The sequence below is a fragment of the Nyctibius grandis genome, chromosome 6 (assembly GCF_013368605.1).
Source record: "Nyctibius grandis isolate bNycGra1 chromosome 6, bNycGra1.pri, whole genome shotgun sequence".
NCBI classification, from domain to species: Eukaryota; Metazoa; Chordata; class Aves; order Nyctibiiformes; family Nyctibiidae; genus Nyctibius; species Nyctibius grandis.
This window is the reverse complement of record NC_090663.1, coordinates 18,379,848-18,399,271: the sequence shown is the minus strand read 5'-3', so window position 1 is coordinate 18,399,271 and position 19,424 is coordinate 18,379,848.

Here is a 19,424-nt window from a genome sequence, read left to right as displayed (position 1 = left end):
TCCCCAGTGAATACTAAATACAAGGCTTAGGATTTATTGATTGCAACTATTCCACAGGGTAAGTAAGCTTTGCAGTGTGCCCAACAATCTTAGTTTTGATTGATCCAGTTGGGGGAATGTATTCAAGCACACTGCAGGTTACCCTTTGGCTATGCACCCAACTTTCATTTTCTATTTGTATTTGGAACATGGCCTAAGTGCAGAAAGTACTTGCTTCGCAGTCTAGACAGAGTCAATATCAGCACTTTCTGAAAATCAACACAATTCTTTTATTTCCACTCAAATTTGCAAAGTTTTGCAAAGAAATCCCAAGCATATATACCAGGAGGAGAGCTCTGACAGCAACCAGCTTTGATCTTGTAGGAAAAGGTATATTGGAAGTGTATGTTGAAGCTAAGCACAAAATAAAGTGTTTCTTTTTTGAAAGTCCCAGTGGTACTTATCCTTTGGAACAGCTTAGACAGGAAAGTGACAATTTCTTTATCACTGAAAGCCTTTTGTCAAGACTAAACAGCTTTCCAAAAGATAAGCTATCTCACAGAGATAGCTTGAATTTGATGTTTACTGGGAGAGCTTCTGTCATCCGTGTAAGGCCTGATTGAGGCAGGGCTACTGCACAAGTCCCTTTCTTACTGTTTACAACAGTATGAAGAACCTCTCCAAGAACTGTGGACATTCAACAGCGATCATGGTCAAAATTTCAGCTTCTCTCATTTCCTCTTCTTTCAGGATGCAATGTGCTCCAAGAACTTTAAGAATGTACGAGCAGCTCTTAAACATTTTGCTAATTCAGAGCCTGAAAGAACTATTAACTGGCTAAGACAATCTTTGTCCTATTCCACATCACACTTAACAAAACAAGATGTTGTGCTCATTGCTCAAGGCATATGTGGCGCATTCAAAATTTTTCTCTGTTATTTATGTATTTTGAACCTGCACATAGAGAGAAGCTAATTCTTTAGAAAATATCTAAAAATTTTCCTCACTACTTTCCATTTACTGTATTTTATTTTATTAATATAGTAGTTACCATCATAGTTCAAACGCATCTTGTGGGTGCTTGACAATGTTATTATTACCCAGATTATAAATACCATCCTACATACCACCTGACTAGACAGGCAGCCTGTATGTTTAATTTTAAGTAAATGCCTAACTTTAATATGTGGAAAAGCCAATGAATCCAACCCCTATCACTTAAAATATTATTGTTTAATCTCACAACCAGTGCAAATAGACAAGAATTACTGGAAATCTTTGATTTTTTTTCTAAAGATGCATAGTGAGGACCCACACTTACCTGTTATTTTGTGCTGAATCTGTTTATGCCTCTTCTGTATCTAAGAAGCGGGCATTTGGAAAACATATTTTCCTCTTGTATTTTTTCTACCGTTTTAACTAGCTTTGATATGCAAATTATTTTAAATATAAATATAATCATTTAAATCTTTATAGAATCTAATAGGAAAGAAAAAGGCTAATTCAAGACAGATTTAATGTAGTATTGCCTACTTATTACATTTAGAAAGGTTCAAGTGTTTTTCTTTTTGACACTTCAAGTTGTGAACTCGACATTATCTGAGCTCAGCTTTCATTTTTGATGCTCTTACTTGACAAAGAATTGCCTGCAAAGATGACTTTCCCAGCTCTCAAAAAGTGATGACAACAACAACAAAAATAAAATATTTTTTACTTTTAAAATATCAAAATTTAATTCACCCTAAATTTTGAAGTACTTAACTCATAGTTCTGATGTTTCTGTTGGGCATGTGTTATAAAGTGATTACTGCAAGGCATAAATATGGTTATTGCAGGAGTCTTGATCTACAGGTCACATGAATATAAAGGAGAAAGTCTTGAAAAAGAAGGAAAAACAGTTTTGGAAAAAACTGTTAGCATTAAAGGAAGAGGAATGTGCGCCATCTAGAAAGATATACGGAGTGAAGTAAACAAAAAGAACCATGCGAGTGACTGGATGGCACTGAATGAACTGAATAGCATATTGGGAGCCTTTACCTCTCCCCATAAGATCAGAATAGATCAAGTATGGTATGAAAAAGTCAACTGCATTAGAAGATACCTGATTTCATATCTTTGATTTCTATAATAATAGAGCCTGATCAGTTTCAAACATGTTTCAGATCTTTTCAAGCTTTCATTGTTTTTTTTTTTCTTTTTCCATAAGGCCACTGTGTATTTTCTTCAACCTCTTTCCATAGTAGTTACTGTCAGACACACCAAAGTTTTAAAAAGTGCTTTTCCGACAAATGAAAATTTTGCCTCTTGGCTGATCATAGAAACATTAGCAAATCAGCTTTGGGAGTGAAAAACTACATGGAGAAATGGAAAAAAGTAAAATTGTTAAAAATTTACCCCAGTGCAGGAGTGCTCTCTGTCTGACAACAAAAGGCCATGAGCACTGCAGTGTACAACAAATGGGCTCAGTGCTCACGCAAGAGTGTTTTTACTAAATCACAAATTATTCTATAGAGCCTAGATTTCCTGAAGAAGCCTTTTATCTAAACAATTCCTTGGTCCAATCTATTTTAATGTATTTAATCTAACTTATTTGTGGTCCATGAGAAATGCAGAACATTAATCACATCTCCTTTTAGTTTTCTCTCCAATTATATGAAGCTTGGTTTTGCTCTCTCACACACCTTTGTAAATCAGAAGTAAATTTACTGAATTAGGTAGAATTCACTGGAACAAACTGGTATAAGTAAGCGAAGAATAAGGTTCTTTATACTTTAATTCATTGTTCCTGCTTTCTTTCGTCTCCTGCCCCCCACCATTATTTTAGCACAGAGGTAACTAAGGTCAGTATATTTTTCTTTCAGCCTTGATCATGGTTACATCTTCGCTATATTTATAGAGAATGAGACAGATCAAAGAACTCTAAATCAGCTGCAGAAATAGCTAAAGCTTGCTTAAACAACAGCTGAGAAACACTTTGCACGCACCATTTGACCTAACCTCAACTCTGCCCTCATGATGGATGAAGAAATGCAGCTTTCCGGCTGAACAACAAAAGTAGTGGGAAACATTTACCAGCAAAAATTATCATGGTAGATGGAGTACCATGTTCACTTATGAAACCTCAGACTTTCCAAAAAATTCTCTCTCAACCAGACAGCAAACTTGGAAATTCTTAACTTGAAAAGAAACATTTTTCCCAAGAAAATGCAGATGACAACTGAAAATTTCTGTTTCTTTTAACTAGAACCACTACCACAACTCCAGAAAATCTGAAGTGCTTCTAGATAATAATGCTTTAAGCTCACTTCATATCTCAAGACATGTTCTTATCCACACACACATTAGAAAATGAAACAAATATTCAGGGGAAATATTTCCCTGACATTTCAGACGCAGTGAAATCAGTACACAGGGCAAATGGTGGGGTCAGATCACAGCATGCTCATACATAGCATGTCAATAAAAGTAATTAGTTGATGCAGGCTGAGCTATGGTTCTTTTTTTAATCCTGAATTACTATTTAAAGCAGTTATTAATAGAAAGGGGAAAATCACCCATTGGCTAGCCTTCATTTCAGATGCATGTGCTAGTAATCTCACTTCTAAATATTTGATTGATGTGACATTCAAGTACTTCAGAAACTATACCCTCATGCACTGTCAGAAGTCGAAACAAGGAGTCTTTGAAGAGCCTTGAGGCTACTGCAAACAACCAATAAAATTTCCTATGGAGTACTCTTGGCTTTCAGGAATATTTCTGCATGATATATCTCACAGGATATGCTTAGCATCATACATAGACATTTTTGCTCAAATCCTGCTAATTCTTCTACAAAATATAACAATACAAGGATGAAATGACATCCTTAAGCATGGATTTCCCCTGTTATTCAGATTAACATTATTTAAGATTTTGTAGAAATATCTACTCCAGAGTAGAACATTTATAGTCTATGAATAGTTTCTAGATTTGTAACAAGTGTCTCAGAAGTGCAAGAGCCAAATAGATATTCCTTCACAAAGAGATATTCCTGCTGGTCAGATCCAAGTACATTTGCTGTTTAAATTAGGAAGTTGACATTACTAGAGCTATATCTTCCAACAGGCAAATCAAGGAGTTTCTCTTAAGATGATAGCATTTGGCACTTTTCATATGTATAGTTGTAATTCAGAGATTAAAGAGGGATTGTTTTTTCTGTATGTTTCATTAAACACCTTCAGTGCACAGAAAAGTAAGGTGAAAGCACCTCCAGTGATCTTAGATTCACATGATTAGTATAACTTCTGGCTTTTGTTAGCGTTTATGATGCTTTTCTTGCCAGCAAAATCACACTGCTAGAATATCTACCGTATGTCTTTGCCTTGCCATCTGGGAAACAAGTTTAGGGAGTTTTCAAACACAATTCAAAGGGATTTAAAGGCTGTTTGCTTAGCATCTGAATATAATGGTGCAGTTAGACTTCTCATTCAATTTGCAACTTCACCTAAAACATTACAAAGAGAAAGAATTTCTGTTTCCTATCTAGTATGCTTGTCTTCTGTGCAATGTTTTAGATTGAGAGAGCAGCTATCTGATGATAGAATATTAATTTATTTTCTCTCTCTTTTGTAACAATCTCTAGGATACACCTGGATATGACATAAGACAAAAAAGTAGAAAAAGAAAACAACTCAAAATGAAAACTAACACTTCTGACTAATTTATAAGACAAAGTCTGTAAAAAATAAGGAACTTTTAAATCTTATCTTCAGGCCTGGCATTGTATTTGATCGTGACAGAGCACCTAAATTTCGTTGATTATAATTAGTTTGGTTTTACCTATTGGAGAGGAAATGCTGTCAGGCAAATATCATAGATGAAAGCTGAAATTTTGGGGGGCTTCTTTTTTTTTTTTTTTTTTGCCAAAGTAGAGCTCTCGCTTCATAGACCCACCTAAACAGAGAGTCATGAAACTTCCCTTTCTTTCCTGCCCACAATGTCCTAATTCCCTGCTAGACTGAAATACTCAATTTCAGCTCTATTTGCATTTGTGCCTATGCAAAAGTATGCTTATTTTGTATGGAATATCAGCAAACTTGTGATGCATGATAGGCCTACATATTCACCCATGAATGAAAGATGCATAAATCACACTGCTGCTGTCAAAAATGTAAAGAGGAACAAGACTGCATTTTTTGACAATCAGATCCTTAAAATCTAGTCCCTCCTTGAAGAGGTAAGGTTCTTGTTTGGTATTCTGTTACCATTTCACCATCTGGAATGGAAGTAGCAGGAAGGAAATTTTAAGATTCTTTTCTCTTTTTCCTCTTCCAACATTGCTACATCATTATAGGTCTGAATCCACATTAGCACTGGCCTGCTCCATCAGGGAAAGCCTTTAGGGAAAAACGTCTTTATCATGGCAGACCCTGCATTCTGATTGCTGCATTAATATGTAGTCTCTCTAGTCTCTCTAATCTGCCAAACACCAAAAAAAATTCAATAAAGAGTAGTTGAAGTCAATAGATTTCAAAATGGAACTGAAATTCCATTCTAGATCCTGGAAGAACTTATTAACTGACCATAACAAATTTGCCATAGGTGAGGACTTTCAACCAAAGTTGGATTCTTCCCTGAAAAATACCAGGAAACAAGAAAAATACTCTCATTCACTGAACATTGTTGGCCTGGATGCAATCAATGAATGGAATTGCATGGCTGGTACATAACAAGACAGACTGGACACTTAAAATGTCCCTAAATATTCAGAAAATATACAGATTTGCACTGCCTCCCCTCTTCTGTCCAACAATCCCTCATACACCCATTTATTAGCTAAAGACAACACAGTATATACAGAAGTGCTAGAAAATTGAGAATACATTAAAACACTTAATTTTCATGATACAGATCATAATGTGTTAGTATATTCTTAATTTTAAGCACCTGGGTACCATTTAAAACAGAAATATTCCTGCAAAAAAAATGGCCATAAATTTTCCCTGAAAGGAGCTGCAGTATTCTTTTACCAAAATATACTATAGTTCAGATTTTTCCAGAATATCAATTCATTTCTATATTTGTTTTCATTTCTTTAAGGACCTATAGACATTGTTTTCCTTTCTTTAAGGAGCTGTAGATAAGTGAATGAACTAAACAACTGCAAGGAACTATAAAAAAAAAAATGAATTCCTCCCTTTTCTCTTGTTGATATTTTGCAGTGAGTTTGAATGCTACATTGCATAAGCATCAGATTACCTTCAGAGTGTCAAAAGCTATAGAGATATCTTCCATTTTGTGTGTCTGAAGAGTGAAACTATTTTCCCCTTGTGTGAATGTGTATTTTCTCATTCTTTCATTTGTTAAAAAAAATCCATTTACATGTGAGATCACTTCCTTTTCTATCTCCTATGGTAAGATTTAAATCTACCATGTCACCCTTGTAACACCAGGCTTGAATTTTCCAGGTGTCTGATAAAGCATTTTTCGTGGCAGGCCAAGGCTTCTGTCAGTAGTCCATCAGAGCATCATGTTAAAGTGTAAAAACCTATCTGATTTGAAAAACTTTTAATTCACCTTTGCGTTCGTGGGAAATGGGACATAAGATTTAACATGCAGGAGGGTCTATGGGTTTCATCAGTAGCTTGTTTTTCAGCGATATAGTACGGCAGTGTCTAGGTGCCAACATAAATTATTAAATAAATAACTTCTAATGTTTTAGTTTGCATGTTAGTTTAAATGGAAACTGTACACCTTTCCCAAAAGACATATCAGCTGCATGGTGTTTGACAGCAAGTGAAACAGATTATATGCAAATCCAGAAATGTGCTACTCTGGCTTTAATCCTTTTTTCTTTGTGGTATGCAGCTGCAGTTTTAGGCAATATGATGAAGAAAATGGGCCATGCCAGATCTGGTAACAACAATAAAATGTTTGAAAAATATTTATGGTAAATTATTCAAATGCTCTTTTCCCATCAAATGTTCAGAACATTAACATGTTTCAAATGCTAAATAGTTACAAGTGCTTGGGATGTTAAATCATTCATTAAAGCAAGTGAGTGAGGTCACCTGAATGTTATTAATTATGGGATGGCTACAGTGACGTGCATCTTCAGGTGACTATTCTTCAGTTATCGGCCATAACACTGAGTAGGGCTGAGCACCTTCAACTCCTGCAGTTTATCGCAAGCTGAATTGCAGTAAGTAATCATGGCTCCAGGAATTGTTTGCAGAAGGAGAGTCTCTTCTGGTTAGACAACATGTTTTCTCTAGACTTGCCTGTGCAAGGACCTGTTCAGTATTGCTTGCAAGAGTGTCAGAAATACTGAAATAAACTCATTTGCAACATTTTCCATGAATAACATTTGAAATACCTTGAATTCTCATCATAAAGTAGTGTTTAGATATAGCTCAAGAAAGGCAACTTAACATAATTGCTACACATAAAAAGTCTTGTTTCTCAGGGCTCCACCTGTACAAGATATATGGCCAAGCCATGTCCTGCAGGTCAGACAAGGTCTACCCTAACATCCTATACACAGGGAGGTTTACATCCTGCCTTTCTGTTCCAGCACTTGCATACTTCCTATAGACTGGGCTAAGCAACTGGGAAACAGTCGCAAATGAAGCCTGCTAAGGATTCTTTGTCCATCCGATGGCCAGCGTAGGAGGTTCAACTTCTTCCACACTGGCACTCATTCCACCAGCTTATGGAGCAAAGCAAGCAGCAGCCATTCCACCTGCACAGGCAGAGGGAATAACTGACCCAAAGGGGACAGCTGCCATGATCTCTCCCCATTTTGATCTGTTCATGTTCCTTCCTGAGTTTTAACCACAGGGAATAGCAATGAGCCTTCCAGCTCTCTGGAAGCTGACAGGTTGAAATGCCACATGAGCTTTCTCCTTCTTTGATTTTTCCATCTCTTTCTATCTGCTACTATAATTGCTTTCAATACTTACAACAGGACATTTACTTGTTTGAAGGAAAGACTATACATTTCTTTTTACTTGCTTTCTCCATTTACTTATTCCTTTTTCTCAAACTTACTACTCAGTTTAGCTGTGAGTTTCTGCTGTTATTTGCTCCTACAGAAACCTGTAGGACTGCAGACTGCAGTGAAATGGGAGAACCCCTCCACTCAAAAAAAAAAAAACCTCCTCAGACTTATTATTTTTCAAATTTCAAGATTTTTCAAGCAGTTTAATAATTTCAGACTCAATGATATACTGATGCTAGATATAAACTAGTGAATCCATTCCTCCTCTTTCAGATACATAGGCCAATTAAAAGAAATCACTTCTTCAGTTCTTGTTGTTGTTAGATAATTCTCAAGTTAAACTCTGTGAATTTTTTCCGGTGGCCCAAAACCCACTCTGCAGGTGTTGCTAGTCATATGGTGGAGAAGGAACCTGAAAGGCTCTGAAATGCTCCTGGCAGGCCCCCAAAGGCCAGGTGGCCCACCTTCACGAGTGGTTGGGTATCAATTCTGCTGATACATGTGCATGAGCCAGCCAGACCATAGAGCTCAGCTTGGGCTGTAAGAAACACTTGACATATTGAGTAGAAGTTTGGGTGGCTGGCTCACACTAAGCATCCAGCTGCTCTATGCTGTACTATCATGTTTACCCAGTAGATAATGTAAAGCTAGTTCAGGAAACATGAGCTGCAGCCACTGCAATATAGGTATAATTACAAAAGGTAGCATTCTTCATAAAAAACTGTTGAAAGAAAAATTCACACTCCTAACCCTAACTGGTAAGAGTAGATAGCATAGGAGCACCAGCCTCTCTTTAATGTAGCAATAGACAGTTGGCAATATTATGCTATTAGCATGGTTCTAAGTATGTATTGTCAATAACAACTCTCATAACTCACTGGCAGCATAACTATGTTCTGGAACGAGAATGCAAATGCAGAATGGACAGTAAGTTGGGTATTTTAAAGGCACTATTCAAAAATTAAATAATTAAAATACAATAATTATCATAAATCCTTGAAGTGTGTTCAATAGAAAACAAACTAGTGGTATAGCAATACTTTCACAAAAATACTATGAAAATTTTAAGTGTTCACTTCAGTATTCATTAAAATTATACATAAATATTTATGTGTCAATTAACGAAAATCCTGTGTAGAGGTGAAATTCAGCAATGCTGAAGTTTAAGAAGATGCTTTGTTTGTTTCTTTTTTAAACAGACAGGAATCCAAAGACGCATGGAAGTGATATTTCCTGAGCTGTATGCCACAGAAAACAATCCAGCAGGCAAATGTAGAAACCAAATGTGAAATTTCTCCCAAAGATGAAAGAACGGAAAAAATAACAGAACCATATTAGCATCTTTTGTGGCAGTCAGGGGAAGGGCAGGGAGGTAAGAGAAATACTCTTCGTGTTGTTTTCACTCAAAACTGATTTTCAGACACAAGGCTGGGGAGATTTGATCTTGCGGAGCTGTGACACTCAGTATGAGTATAATGATGTGTTTCATAATATTAGCAGTATAATGAACAAATGTAGTAAAGTTTAAATGACAAATCAAAACCCATATGCCAAAAAGCATGTGGTACAGTGGAACACATTTAAGTCCTTACTGGGATATGAAAATATAATACTATGCATAAGGGCTGCAGAGAGATGAACTATACCTGACACATATCCAGGGGCATATAAATTACTCCTTGAAGTAGTTTTGTTCCTTCCTACTTCTTAAGGATTTATGGTAACATCTCTGAAATGTTTTTTTGAACAATTTTTTTATAAATGTCAAAATTTCAACTCATAGTCCCTAGTTGGGAAGAAAGCAGTGCTGAAATGTTTTAAAATAGCTTAGAACCTTATGACCATTCAAGAAATTAAGGAAAGTCACAAGAAGTCCAATCTTAGTCTGATTAGTAAAGATGGTAAACTGTAGCAGTGTCTAACTTCACTCAATGAATCAGTCTGGACAGTGAAAGAACATGTTTGTTCATCCCATGTTTGCACTCTAGATAAGGGTCTTTTGATGGCAACTATATACAAAGCACATTGGAAAGATCCACTGTATTGAACTAATGCCTTGTGCTGATTCATACATTGATAAAAATGGAAATGGGACAATGTTTGGGTTTTTTTTTCTTGCACTTTTATTAAGAGGTTGAATAAAAACTGTTGGAGATATCTGGCAATATTGAAATAACTTCCAGTTTTATTTCAGCAGGAAAATTTCCAAAGGAAGTGTCATGTGGTAGTCAGAATGAATAGCAGGAGCCAGGATACTTAAATTCTGTTGTCGTGTTAAGGACACCTGACACAAGCCAACCTTTTCTGATTTTTAAAAGTTGCCAACACATGATACAACTCTAGAGAAATCCAGTAGAGCTTTCTCATTTCTTGCTGCCTGCTCAGTCCTCACTGTTTTGGAAACACATAGCCTTTTCCTTTGTATGCAGCTGTTGTAGGGCACTCTGCTCCTAAGTTTTGCCTTGAGCTTTGGTTCATCTGTCCAGTGGTATGGGTAATGAAGTAAGGTAATCAAAGAGTAATTAATATTCATGGAGTACTCCAAAATGCTTTGTAGGAGACCTGCTGCTGTAAAGTTGCAAAGACCCTCTGACATAACGAAAACAAGATTGTTACAGAGAAAATCTTGGCAGTAGTGCACAGGCAGCTGATGATGACACCTTTATTTTGATTTGAAGTACTTAATGAAAAACTTCCAGTGAAATTCAGGTAACACTTCATGGTATCTTCCAAACTACCCTCATTGTTCACTTGAGAAAAATCATGATTCTCTGACCAGGAACACAGGTCATATACAAAAGAGCAAAGAACACTGGAAACTGAATCTGATACAGATACAGTATCTGAATTGCAGTAGTATAGATGAGCATACAGGGAAGCTGTATTCTATGTTTTATGTAGTCCTGCGAGGAGCAAGGAGTTGGACTCCATGATCCTTATGGGCCCCTTCCAACTTGAGATGAAGCTGGAATGGTAAAAAACTTCACAAATTCCCAAACATTAAGCAAAGAAGATTGTTTTGAAGATGGATGGATATTTTCATTTAACTTAATTTTATTTCATATAATAGGTTAGGTCCTCCTGAAAAAAGATGCCTAATTCAGTAGCCCTCTCACTAAATGTGGAGCTGAAATGGAGCCTGTGGGGCCACAGGCAGTGGGTATAGAAAGAGGTCCCAGGTGCAGGTGGTAGGGCCATCAGGCCCATAAGTGGCCTCAGGGTCCTCACAGTAATTATAACTTATTCAGACTCACAATATTAATTTCACTATAAAAATTATTAAAGGACCGAAGAGAAAGAAAAAGAGGCAGCAATTCACTCAACATTACCACTGTTGCACAGGGTCACCCGAGGCTTCTGAAACCCAGATTCAGATTCGGATGGCCTCCACAACCAAGCAGTTGCTCACTTGTTTTCTGTGTCCAAACTGTTTGTACAAATCTTTAATGAACTTTGCTTTTTCTGTTACAGAACTTCCACTAAAATTTTTCAGGCACTGTTATAGAATTCTTTAAAGGTCAAGTGCGACAAGGGGCAATGGGTGCAAGCTGGAACACAGGAAGTTCCGCATAAATATGAGGAAAAACTTCTTTACAGTGAAGGTGACCGAACACTGGAACAGGCTGCCCAGAGAGGTTGTGGAGTCTCCTTCTCTGGAGACATTCAAAACCCACCTGGATGCGTTCCTGTGTGATATGGTCTAGGTAATCCTGCTCCGGCAGGGGGATTGGACTAGATGATCTTTCGAGGTCCCTTCCAATCCCTAACATTCTGTGATTCTGTGATTCTGTGATTCTGTGAAATGCATCGTGTCATCATGTGATGTCAATCACAGAATACTAACCCTTTAATTCTGGTTAGTTTCTTTTGTATGACTGCAAGGGGCATGATAGTACTGAAGGAGCTATTTTTTGTTTTCTCTCCAGGTGAAGATTCCTCTGGTAGGTATATTGGATGGAAAATTCCTGGAGGAAAACTCTGTACAAGACCCCACCTCTGTTAGATTCCAGGAGGCAGCAATCTAGTACCATATTACCTTCAGTAATTTCCCTAGTTCCTGGGAAGTGGCTCATTATTTTACATTTTGGCACACAAATACAGACTGGAACATTTCTTTGAGATAACTCTTGCATCAGAGTTGAAGGCTAGTCTCTGTATTCCTGGCAGACATCTAAACACTCCAGTAATTCCCTGAAGTACTGAAACACCCATCTAGTATGACTTTAGGTGTTATGTCACATAAGCACGATAACTCAGTTTACAAGGGCAAATGTATCTCTCTGAAATCAGAGATCTGTTACGACATCACCCAGATACTCTGACCCACTTCGTATTCCAGTAAACCAACTCAAAAAGTCATTAGCTAGTCAAACTTGAATCTTACTTCAAAACTTGAAACTATTTCACAACAGGATTTGGTTAGAGGAGAAATGGAATTGCTTAAAATCTCTTTTATCTTTTTTAACTGCACAACAAGTGAATCTACATATTTCATGACCAATGATGCTAGATAGTATACACAAGAGATTTTCAGATGGTTTTTTCTAGGTATTTTAGAGCAAAATCTAAAACCACTTAGGGAATTCATCCTGTCAAATGCGTAGTGTTAACTCAGTCTCTAATACAAGATGAATAACAATTTATTATGGACCTCATCTACATCCAAACATCATCTCATTAGGACAACTCCAGTTTGTACTTCGACAATATTACTGGGTGGTCCATTACGTATTGACAGAAATGAAATCAAAAAGGATCAAGTTTTTCAGAAAAATAAACAAATTAAGAGTATGGTAAGAGCATGTGGCAGCTGGTCATATCTTTGCTGCTTACTCATTTCGCAGAGTATGAAAAGAAGTGTAAGGAACATGACAGAAATTTTAGCAAAGCACAAGTTGCATTTATAAACAGTCAGAGTCAGAGGACTTTCTTTGAAGGCATGTTGATTTCCTATTTTTATGAACATAAACTGGGGTAACTATATGGACCTCCATATAGATGATTTACACTAGCAGATAAATTCATCCATTGTCCAGATTTCTACCACAAAACAAACAAAATTGTCAAGAAAAGAACAAAAATAACATCCCTAACATGAATTATTACTTCTTGGTTAAAATTTTAAGACTCTTCTACTGGAAAGATTAGGAGCATTACTATATATACCAGAAACTTCTTGTATAACTTTAGTCTGTATCGTGGGCCAGAGGCTTTTCCCCTAGAGAAAGTCAATGCAGAACTGGATTGATGGAGGTCAAAGTCAGGAAGTGGAAAGCACTGAAAGCACATGATAGTTTCTACCAGTTTTCCCAGTTCCTCTGAAACAAAAGATCTTCAGCCCTGTCAAACAACAATCAGCCACAGGAGCAGAATATTGTCAGCAGAGAGGACACCAGGAGCTCAGTTACTGCAGACACTGAAATGGTGGCTAGCCCCAGCAAACAGCCTAGAAGAAAGGGAATTGCCTCATGCATAAAGGTATGCGCAGCTTAAACTTTGAATATCTGGCATTTCAATGAGCTGGCTAATGTCATAATTGCAGAAAAAAACCATAATGCACACATCAGCAGAATTAAGGGAATTGTCATGAACAGCAGGTAGCAAAGTTTGCAACTGTTTGAAAAATGCTGTCCAAGGCAAGGAACCAGGATCTTCATTACCATGACAAGAGTTGCAACAAAACTAGTGCATGTTAAAAGCAAATCAAGTTAGCACAACTGTTGTAAGACCATACATGGATTGTTCCCATGGTTGTTTAGATATCATTCTTAGGGCATCCTTTTCGCTCTACTGCATTTTTCCATTGTGATGAGATCTCCTCAGCTGCTGTTTTAATGGGGTTAAGGTTAAGCTTGCTTTCATCACTGATCTATAATTAGGATGGCCGTTATTCTATGGTTTCTGTAGAGCCATATGGTTATCTAATGCTAACAAGACCTGCAGTGCTTCAGATTCTGTATATTGCTTCCTGTCTGGCTTCTGGTTTCCTCATTTTCTGCAGCATTTCTTGGGTTGTCTATATAAGGAAGGAAAAGGAAATCAAAGTCTGTGTTTATTGTGCTTCCTGGAGATTAATATTCCCCTCTGAACAGGTTTGAAAATATTTCAGCCATGCTTGTCTTGTTTTTTCTGCAAAAGAATATACCCTGAGAGCTACAAGGAAAACTGTTCAAACTTGCTTCTGTGTATTTGTTAGAACACTATTTGTTTTATTTTACTGAGTTGCACAAAGGGAGTACCAGTTAACATTCCTCAACAGATACTGCCACTACAACAACAGATTTTTTTTCTTCTTTTATTTCCCAATTTTTTTTTTTTTTTGTTTCTAGTACTACCCAGGAGGAGTTAGGCATCAAAAAGGTGTAAAAAGGAAAGATTCTTCCTAATCCAAAAATTGCAAGACAAACAAGAGGTAAGAAAGTAGATACAGAGAGGTCAAGAAGGTGACAGGCCCTGTCACGGTAATTCGGTGTTTAGTAACACAGTGGTTTGGCTTTTGGAGAAGGGAAGCTCACCACATAATTTGACATTCTGTTCTCCGGCAAGGTTGGCAAGGCTTTGCACTGAGAGAACAGCAAGTTTCATATAGTGCTTTCTTCCCCCAGAAAAAACACAACTGTAGACATTTTATAATAAATTCTCTATTTCTTAGAAATGAGCTTTTCTTATTTTGCTCTAATATTCTGTTTTACTTCCTGTTTCATTTGGGTCCAGTTTTTATTGTTACAGTGCAGCAGTTTCAGTGCCAATGTCAACATAAAGACAGGAGCATTTCCAGTTTATGACAGGTCTGATAGTCATGCTTCCAGTGCTTCTCACTGGAAGCTGAACCAGTGGGCTAGCCCAGATGTTTTTGCAATGAAAGCATTGATTGAAGAAAGAAAACAGACATCTTGGACATTAATGGGAGCCTGGAAAGCAAACACCTCACATGAGAAATAACCCAGAAGATGACACCATTACAGGACACAAACTGATTCACGGTATCTCAGAGGAGGAAGAACTGGTACTAACCATGCATAACGTTAAACAACTCTGAATTTGGTAGCCATCTAAACTTGCACAATGAAGTTGAAGATTGGGTGGAATATAAAAACAGAAAGGGAAATGAGGCAATCTTAAGAAGAAATTACCACAGCTAGAAAACCTTTTGTAACGCATTAGACTGGATGCACAGTTACATAAGTTGCCATCAGTATCATAATATAGATCTCATAAAGATTTCATTTCACTGATAACTATAAGTAGGCTTTTGATTTATTATGAAAAAGATAAATTTATAGGAATGCATTAAAAAGTTCTGTTTACCAGCTTTTGCTAATTCTTTTTATTTTCAGAGAATTTTCAAAGGAGAGTAACAGAATTTAGTTACCACTGAATTTCAGAGAACTATGACTTTGTATAGTCTCTTTCAAAAAAATCCCCCCTACAGCACAGAATTCAGCTTTTTTTGTTCCTCTTTTCCATATTGATTGTATTTTTGGGAAGACTGATTAGAATAAGCAGACTGATGTGCAATCGTTGTGCTCTACAATACAGAGCTTCCCTCCATCGCCACTAGTCCAAGTGTATTGGTTTAGATGTCAATTTTAGGTACTTCTTTGCTCCACCACCTACCCCATAGTGCAATAACAGGTAATACATTTATCCTTGCAAGTGGAGCAGTATTACTCTTTCCATTTTACAAATGGAGAACTCGGGAACAGAGGGATAAAGGTACATATCCTCAGCACAGGCTGAGACGCCCGGCTGTTAGCATTGCATTCTTCAAGGATTTAAGAGTTATCCATGACCACACAGGAAGTCTTTCAGGGCAGAAAGGAACTGAACTTGATCCACCAGGCTAGAGGATCTAGTCCAGGCTAGAATCTTTACCTTTAATCCATCTTCCCTCTTAAGTCCCAACTTTAAGCTCAGGAGTTTTAAAAGTTACGTTAAGAGCTGCAAAGCAGGGTGGCACCTGATCCTCCATGTCACAAAGGGGACTTTCTCCACAAGACTACAGTAGACTGTATGTGAGAATTGTTTTGCCTCTGGAAAACACTGCGGGGTATGGATTTCATCTCCCCACATTTCAAATAGAGAGCCCACGTAACAGATCGTCCAGCAGAAACATATTTTTAATACAAAAAATAAAAAATATAACATCTTAAAAATCAGTGTTTCCACATCAAAACACAGTAATTCAAATTTAGATACCATTCTGTAATGAAGCCCAAGTGTTTAACCTCTTATACAAATTTAGTAGTTGAGAATATCCTTGTTGTTGATAACAAGGCCAATGAACAATAAGTAATCAAATGCTTGAACAGCTTAACAAACAAGAATATAATGGAGGACATTTAGCAATAACCTGACAAGTATACCACCCAATAGCATTTGCACTGTGAAACAAGGAAAAAATCACAGTTTGAGTGGGCCTCTAATCCCTAATCACCCTGCTGCTTGTGTAGCAGACCTCTTCACTGGAGATTAGAATGATGTAAATTATAGTATTGCTGCCAGTACATTTACCCTTACTTTAATTTGAAGAGAACAAGTTTTACTGTTTCTAAAAAGCTATTAAAAATCCTGCAAATTATCGAGCGCCATCTACTGTTTTGTTAACTCTTAATACACTAGCAACGTTTTGGAGCTGCATAATTGAATCAAGATTTTATTCAGCAACTAAGGCAGAAATTCAGATTTTGGGATATATTTTTAAATGTTATTGTAGCCTCTACAAAAAACAGTGCTCATTTTTTCAAGCATAGAATGAGTTTTATAAGCATTAAAAAGCAAACCCATTAATTCAAGATAAAAATAATTAAAACTTAAGTTTAACACCAGAGTGAGTCTTTTCTTTATCCCAAATATTTTAGTAAGAGGACAATATAGATCTTTAATCCTTTTCATATCACTAAATAAATTGAAATATTGGGTATTGGCTACACTTGGAAAAAAAATTTAAAAAAAACAACCCCCCAGTCATTAAACTAACAATGGTTGTATTCTGATGATTATGAATATCCAGGGATTTACTTTTTTTTTAAAAGAGAAAATAATTTAGTTACCTAGGCAGAGCATGACATCAGATGTAGGTTCCTACCTTCCTGAATAACTAATTTACAAGTAGTTATTCTTCAAGTTGTAGTGAATTTGCGTAATGAAAATGTAAATTATTGATGAACTATATGGACCAATTGTTCATGCTCTCCTGCATTTGTAGTTTCCTTTTTTGCATTCATGCTTGCAAATTTTTCATAGAATTGCTGTCTCTACTCATGAAGTGAGGAGGAACACAGAAGGAAAAAAAAAGCAAAACAAAACAAATGCCACTAGGCTTAGTAGACATTCAGGCTGTCATTTGTCTCCCTGTTCTAGCAGCTCAATATCACTTTGATGATCTACATAGCCATAAAACAACCTGTGGTGGGCAGCATTCACTGCTCTGCACTTTTGTCTTACTAGTGAATAAATCCTAGGAAATTATGTGTTAAAAAAAAAAGAGACTAAAAGAGGTACTGTATCCTAGAAACATCACATGCTTTCGCTGGTTTTCATCTCCCAGTTCAGGGCAGGTTTCATTTCTTGCCCTAAAGTTGAGACATTTACTCACAATAGTCTTGACTCTGAAGTCAATAAAAAGAGGTGGGCACTTCTAAAAGGCAGTCTATCTCACACTAAGAAAGATGCTAAAGAGACACCAACTTTTGTGTATAATTTTTTTTTTTAATTGAGTAAATTCACAAACACTATATTCAAATACCTTTGAGTATATTTAAGAACATAGGTGCCATCCTTCTAGGCAATTCTTCTTTGAACAGACCACCAACACAAAGGCATGTGTCTCGAGCTCTAGTGCTCTATCACTTAGAGACAATGGGGTGAAGAGCAACAACAGATACTACAAAATATCTAGCTCCCATGTCCAGCTCTAAGGATGAGCCTGGGTCCTGGAAACAGTGAAATGCATCAGCAGAGCAGTGCTCTCAGACTCCAATGGAGAGCTCTTATGTGCAGGGTCAGCCTCTTCTTGTTCCAGGTTTCAGTCATCCTGAGACAGCTTAGGTGTTTTTAGATGGCACCATATTTCAAAGTGTTGATAGCCTCAGATAAATACACTGGCATGAAGAGGACTCGGGAGGAGACTGAAAGGAAAGAAGTTAAAATTTTCTTTGAGAGGGAAAACTGGTGTCTGATTCCTTAGTTCTTTCCACACATCCTCACCCAGGAATTTTTACCATAGCAGTTTGCAGGACAGAGTCTGCATACACCAACACTCTACAATGGAGCACAGTGTGGGTATGGTAAGAGCTGCAAAGGTCACACAGATGATACAGTACTGGCAGCATGGCACAGCTGAGAGGCAGTCTTTGTCAGCTTAAAGCCACACAAATGGGCTGACACTGATCTATGTAGGTTAACAGCATTACTTAACAACTGATGGTGATGTTAGTTTATATCCCTCTGCATTATGGTGTATTCATTGCACTTGATGGCCACTCAGTCTTGCAGTCTCACAACATCCCAGTCTGTCCCTCACTTTTGAGAAGCCCTAGATGGGAACTGCAGAGATTTACCAGATTGTCACATTCTGAGGAGGGAAATAGCAGAGTTTGTGTTACCCTGTAATCTCTAACACTTCATTTTAAGGCATAATACAATTGCCAACGTTCAAGCTGAGCTTTCAACTGTAACTCTGAATTTGGACTTCAAGCCGGGTAATTTTTCAGCCACCACTTTGCATGAATACAATTTTTATGTATGAAATAGAAAACACACTGAATACAGTATTACTGTCCCCAAGCCTTAAGTGTTCATGAGTCAGACCTCCCATGAGCTATGACTAATCTAGAAACTAACGTGGGTTTTTTTATATGTACAAGTAATTTGTTTTTTTCCATCTACCTTTTGAATTATCAGGAGATCAATCAGGACACAGCATGTTTCTGCCTTTGGCTTTTGCACTGGGCAGAAAATTCTCAGAGGGGTTACGCACTGGCTGAGATCCCAGACAGCTGGGACCTGAAAGGCTACGAAGATGCAGTAAGGGTAATTTGAACTTCTATGCTGACCTCCTGATCTTTCAGCTTTGCCTAACCAGATGGCTTAGATGTGGACAGGTAAGAAAATGGGTCCTTAACAGCTGGGAGCTATTATAACTCCAGAGCATCATGAGACACACTGGTGGCTACTGGCCAGTAATGGTTCAGGCTGTGAAAGGCAAACTAACTGAGATGTAGGAGGAAGGCCACTGTAGCTCCTGAACTCTATATGGATATCTTCAGAGTCTTGGCAGTTGCCAAGTGAAGAATGAACCACAGTGGGATCTAGAGAATCATTTCAAATTCCAAAATCTCAGTGAAGGTTGTCTGTCTCTTCAAATTGGCCTACTGATTTCCTGCATTAGCCTATCCAATTAAAAGCATCAAGCTTGGTACTGTCACCACTTGAAATTTTTTGGAAGTTTAAGAGACTGCAGATG